Source organism: Eubalaena glacialis, chromosome 2, assembly GCF_028564815.1.
Source record: "Eubalaena glacialis isolate mEubGla1 chromosome 2, mEubGla1.1.hap2.+ XY, whole genome shotgun sequence".
Classification (NCBI taxonomy): domain Eukaryota; kingdom Metazoa; phylum Chordata; class Mammalia; order Artiodactyla; family Balaenidae; genus Eubalaena; species Eubalaena glacialis.
This window is the reverse complement of record NC_083717.1, coordinates 195,390,360-195,396,826: the sequence shown is the minus strand read 5'-3', so window position 1 is coordinate 195,396,826 and position 6,467 is coordinate 195,390,360.

Here is a 6,467-nt window from a genome sequence, read left to right as displayed (position 1 = left end):
AACAAGCCAAAAATAAAAATAAGATAAATAAATAATAAATAAATCTTTAAAAAAAAAAAAAGGCTATAAAAAGTTATGTACCAAAAGAGCACAGCAAGCACCGTACTTAATGGAGAACCCCAGCCACATGCCCCTGAAGACCGAGAATCAGGATCACCACCTCGGATTAGTAAGCGTTAGCAAGACGGCCAAAACGAAACTACCGTCATCACAGTATCTTTCTACACCAGCAACAGTAGGCAATAAATCTCTTCATATAGAACCCCTACCGGTTCTGCTCCTCTGGTTGGACCCTGATGAAACACACGGTGATAAAAGCAGCGTAGTATTGGTACATGAACTGACCAGTGGAACAGAAGGGAGGTCAGGATAGACGGGAGCTGAATATGGAGAAGGCCCAGATCAACGAGGACAGGATACGTCTGTGTGTAGACGGTGTTGGAAACTGGCTCACCACATGGAAGAGACCTGGATTCCTGCCTGACACCACACACAGAGGTGGACTCTGACGGAAGGAAATGTAGGAGAATATGATACAAGAGAGGGAAGCACGTCTTCAAATGTTAATTGTAAAAAGCAAGAGGCAAAAACATGATGAATTTAATTAAAACAAACTTTAAATTTTCTATTCAACAAAGGGAAACCATGAGCAAATTTTTAGACAGATGACAGAATGCAGAAGATATTTATAATGTGTAAAACCAATGAAGGATTCATATCTTGAATTTTCAAGGAACTTCTGCAAAGCCATTTTTGAAAGTCAGCAGCCCCCAAACACCAACGATTAAAGGATATGACCAGCCAGTTACAGAAGAGGAAGGCCCCAAAACTAAGCAAGTGCATGAAAAGATGGGCAAATTCAATGATCAGAGAAATGTCAAGTAAACTGGGAGACCACTTAATGCCTATTCAACTGGCAAACCTGCAGAAGCTAGGACATGCTGAGGGAGGGTCACAGGGACCGAGGATGTAGGAACTGGTGGGACCGTGGACTGGAACATCCAACCGACCAACTGGAGAACTCACTGGTCTGCTCCAGGTGTGCACCCCAAAGCCCGGCTCCCACAGGTCCACCCAAGAGCAGGGGCTTTTGTGAGGCAGCCTGGGCGTCCACGTGTAGGAAATGGTAAATGTAGTGAATCTGGGACCTTATCCGCTGGGCAGAAGCAGTGAAGAGCTGTACACACAGCTTCGAGGATGGAGCTTTAAAAACACAATACAGGGAATTCCCTGGCGGTCCAGTGGTTAGGACTCCGGACTTTCACTCCTGAGGGCACGGGTTCAATCCCTGGTCAGGGAACTAAGATCCCACAAGCCACTCGACAAAAAAAAATAAAGTAAAATAAATAAAATACAATAAAACACAATACAAAGTGGAAAGAAACAGAATAGGGAAACACAAAGACTTGAGTTGCTTAGGGCCACAGTTCCCGAACTGTGTGCCGAGGCACCCCAGGGTGCTACAGTGAATTCTCAGGGGCACTACAGGGTATTTTTCATTTTTGAGGGAAACACGGGATACAGAGCATGCCAGACACGTTGTGAATAATTCGACTGAACTCAGAGTTTCCATATTGGATCGCACTGCTTTCCTTTCTAAGATATCTCTTTGCAAAGCTGGTTAAACAGCAGTTGCTGAAATAAAAAAGCAAACACCAGGCAAAAATCCACATGGATCAGGTAATGCAGGTGGCAGTGTCCAATCTGATTAAGGTTTGAAAAGGTGTGTAGAGTCTAACAGTTTCAGATATCCTATTAATAAGTAATCGTAGTTTCTAAGAATTAAGGTTTTTTTCAATTTATGTGTTGTTGGTTCGTTTGGGGTTTTGGGTTTGTTTTCTAAACTGCTACTAAGTTGTTAGTACCTAAATACTTATTAAGCTCTTTGGCCACAATACACAGAAGTGTTAGGTATTTCTTTGGACCAAGAGGTGCTGTGAAAAAAGTTACTGAGCCATTGCAAGCACCATGAGCTGACAAAGTGCAGGAACCCTGAGTTAGGGCAATGCTAGCTGCCAAAACAATCAGACCCAAGAAACAACTTTAGGGGGAGCTAACAGTCACCGCTACCTTCCTCCCAAGGGAGACAAGCCAGGGTGCCCCATCTGGTCCCTGCCCCTGGCTCACCTCCCAGGGTCTCTGCGGGCTGCACGGCTGTCTCCATCAAGCCATGCCCGGCTCTTGATGACCCAGAGATCCTCTAAAACTAAACTAAAAAGAGGAATGCCTGCACACCCACATTCATCGTAGCGTTCTTCGCAACAGCCAAGAGCTGCAAGCAAGCCAAATGTCCACTGAAAGCTGAGGGGGTAAGCCCATCGAGGCCTATCCATAAATGGAATATTACTCAGCCTTAAAAAGGCAGGAAATCCTGACGCCTGCTACAACATGGATGAACCTCGAGGACTTTATGCTGAGTGAAATAAGGCAGTCACAAAAGGACAGATCCTGTGTGAGCCCACTCATATGAGGTCCCTAGAAGAGTCAGATTCACAGAAACAGAAAGGATGGTGGCGGCCCGGGGCTGGGGGAGGGGGAATTAGTGTTTAGTGGGGACAGAGTTTCTGTGCTGCAAGATGTAAGAAGTTCTGGAGATCTGTAGCACAACTGTGTAAATATCTTAACACTGTTGAACTGTACACTTAAAAATGGTTAAGATGGCAGAAAAAAGAATGAAATCATGCCATTTTCAGGAGCATGGATGCAACTAGAGATCATCATACTAAGTGACGTAAGTCAGACAAAGAGAAATATTACACGATATCATTTATATGTGGAGTCTAAAAAATAATACAGATGAATTTATTTACAAAACAGAAACAGACTCACAGACATAGGAAACAAACTTACGGTTACCAAAGGGGAAAGGGGGTAGGGAAGGATAAATTAGGAGTAAGGGATTCATAGATACAGTCTACTATACATAAAATAGATAACAAGGATTTTTTTTTTTGCGTTTTGACAAATTTATTTAACCATGAAATGACCACCCCAATCTAGATAAAAGGCAACAAGGATTTACTGTATAGCACAGGGAACTATATTCAATACGTTGTAATAACCTATAATGGAAAAGAATCTGAAAAAAAAAAAAAATATATATATATATATATATATATGTGAATCACTTTGCTGTATACCCAAAACTAACACAGTATTGTAAATCAACTGTATTTCAATTTTTAAAAAATGGTTAAGATGGCAAACTTAATGTTATGTGTTTTTTACCACAATTTTAAAAAACTGTCCCTAAAAGGGAAGGAAAAAACTTGGGAATTGTAAATAAAGATGGTAAGAAGAAAAACAACTTAAAAGAGGAGCCACCAGCTCACAAGCCCCACAGCCAAGAGAGCAACAGATCCCAGGCCCCAAATCTACCAGAGTCCACCAGGTCCCAGCCCAACACCCCTCACCCGCCTTCTCGCTGAACCCCAGAAGCTCTCCCGCCAGGGGCAGACAGGGCCTTTTGGAACGAAGACAGGACCTGGCCCTGAACGGTGCCCCGACCCCGCTCAGAAGAAACTCCGAAATCCTGACCTGGGGCACAAAAGCCTGCAGCCCCTGCCCCTCTGCGACCCCACCTCTGAGCTCATGTCCTACCCCCTCCCAGACTCCCCCCATGCAGCCCCCGCATAAGCACCCCATTTCCTTTGGCTGGACCACCCTCCTGAGCGGGACACTCAGCACCCTCTCCTCCCCTCCTTTACCGTCTGGGCAGGCCTCCTCTGACCACCACCCTCTGTCACCTCGCGCCCCGACCCCGCACGGCCAGGGCCATCGCCCCCTGATGCATATTCATTTATGGTGTTTGCTCTCCCCCAGACCCTGCCCCCAGCCCCGAGGCTGGCACACGTTGGGCACCTCGGGAATCCTGGCTGATGGATGAGAGGAGGAACAGCCCAGCTCGGCCAAGAAGGACAGAGAGGCCGGCGCCCAGCTGCTCTCAGCACCCAGGACCCAGTTAGGGGCCCCGGAGCTCCAGAGGCACGACTTCATGGCCACCAGCCACACCCACAGGCAAGGACACAGGTGCCGGGGCCTATGGACCAAGGTCGTCAACTGTGCCCCGCCAACAGGGGTTGTCTCCTAAATGCCGCTGAGAGATGCTCCTGAACTTCAGCAGGCCACGGGGAATACCCCTCAGGCTGCAGGTGGGCGCCGGGGGGCCTCAGTCCTGACCAGCCAGCCATGCCCCCCAAGCCAAGGTCAAGCCAAGGTCGACCAATGCAGATAAGGGAGAGGGAGGCCTGCCAGTGGGTAGTGGGATGGGGCACCAAAAGGACCATGAAGGTGGAGGTGACAGAACAAGAGCCCGAGCACAGGAGGCAGAGCAGTCTGGCCACGGGAAGGCACCTGGACTGGCTCCTCGATTTCTGACCTCACGGTTGACACACCCCAAGGACAGGTGCCCTGGGGGCGAGTGGGAACCGTTAATAAACCCACGACCACAAAGCCCCGCAAGGCAGCCCCGCTGTCCCAAGCTTACCCACAGATGAGAATCCCTTCCCTACCCCAGTCATGGCTGTTTCGCTTTCTTAAGATCTCCCTGTGTGTCGTCTTCTGCGACATGCCTGTGTTTTCTAGAAGACTCTGAGAGTTTTTGACTCCGGATCCCAGGAGGCCGCTGCAGTGTGGCCAGCCGGCCGTCCCGGTCACTCCCTCACCCACTCCCCTTGGCGGACGGCAGGGACCTCCCACATCCGCTCCTGCCCCCGCGATTCCGGGGTGGGTGGGGGGCTCTCACAAGACGTGCCCGTGTGCTTCCCGGGGGGTAGTTCGAATCCAGCCTCACCCCCTTCCCGGTGCCCCGCCCACCTGCGACCACACAGCGCACCTGCACGTCCCTGGTTACAGCGAAGGCGAACATCGTGACTTATCTGATTTCCTGTTCCCTCTTCTCTGCAGTGTCTGCCCCTGGGCTGACGGCCCTATCTGCTCCACACCAGTTCTTTACGGGCTACAGGTGTTGCGATAAACTCTCCCGCTTGCTCAGGCTTGCCTTTTCACTCTTTACAGTGTCTTTTAATGAACAGGTTTCTAGTCTTGATGCAGTGACTTACTGTGGTCTTAGGAAGCCACTCCAGAGGGGAGCGTGGCATCCTCACCTCCTGCAGGGCTGTGTCTGTGCATCGGTGGGGAACCCTGCAGCCCCAGTGTGCAGTCCTCACACATGCAGCCAGGCCAGGCTCCAGTGCACACGTGGGCCCACGCTGCCGCACACCCCGTCTGTCCCGTGGGTCTGGGGTTGGTGGGCAGGGTCTGAGCCCTGGGGTCAGGCCTGTGAACCTGTCATGTCACATGCAGAAGGGGACTGCAGTGGCCGCAGGGCTGGGGAGTGTTGGAGATGACAGCTCGTGTGAGGCCTGAGGTCCACAGTGGATTCTCCCCGGGGCCTCCTGCCTGCCCACCAGACCTCAGCCCCACAGAACGGCAGGATCAGGGCCGTGAGCCACTAACTTACAAGCGCTAACTTACCACGGCAACAGTAGGAGCCAAACCCCAGGGCCCACGCCTGCCCCCTGCAGCCTTGGAAAGCTCCTGCCTTGCGGGGTCATCGCGGACGGCTCCACTCCCCCGCAGCTTGGCCTCTCGGGCCGGTTCCACCTCGTGTTTCAGAATCACCAGCCCAGGTCCCACAGACACACAGACACACTTGTGGTTTTGATTGAATTGTACTGAATCTACAGATCAGTCTGAGAAGTGACAGCTCCGTAACGCAGAGTTTACATTTGAGTTTCTAAAACTTAAGTTCCTGAGGGCCAGTGGCCATCCCGGCTGCAGGGAGTCCACAGAAGGCAGGGAGTTTTCAGTGGACTTGCCCCGTGGGGCAGTCAGGAGGACAGCAGCAGGGGGTCCAGAAGTGCCTTTAAACACGCGAGGGCCGGAGGCGCGGGCCTAAGTCCCGTGTGCCCTGGACCCGACTGGAGCAAGCAGGGAGCCCATAGAGGGGCTAGGAGAAGGGGGCCAGGCCTTGGAGGGAGGGGCTCGGGCCAGAGGCTCTCTAGGGCCAGCCTGTGAGGAGAGGGTCAGGGGGGGACTCCTGAAGGGGGAGCTGGCTCGCCCCCCGGTCTGGTCAGTGCTCCCGAGGCCAGTGCAGAGGCGCCACAGGTGTGCCCCAACCCGAGACAAAGGAGGTCCAGAATGGCCCAGAGGAGCCGGTGCCCCTGGGCATGAGCCAGCACTCCCCAACCGGACAGCAAAGGCCAATGAGAAGGCGTTGTGGCTGGGCCCTGGGGCCTAAGCTGGCCGGCAGCAGGCCGGGGTGGAGCACCCTGGGGGAGAGGGGAGCCCGGCAAGGGAGGCCGGGCTGAGGCCATGTCTGCTGGCGGGAGGGGGACGGGGCAGGTGCCAAGAAGCCAAGCCTCCTGGGAAGGAGAGGGGCCTGCTCTGGCAGGCTGGGGGCACATCCTCCGGACACAGATGGCTCTTTGTCAGGGCGGAGCCCAGCTCCCCGAGCAGTCTCGGGA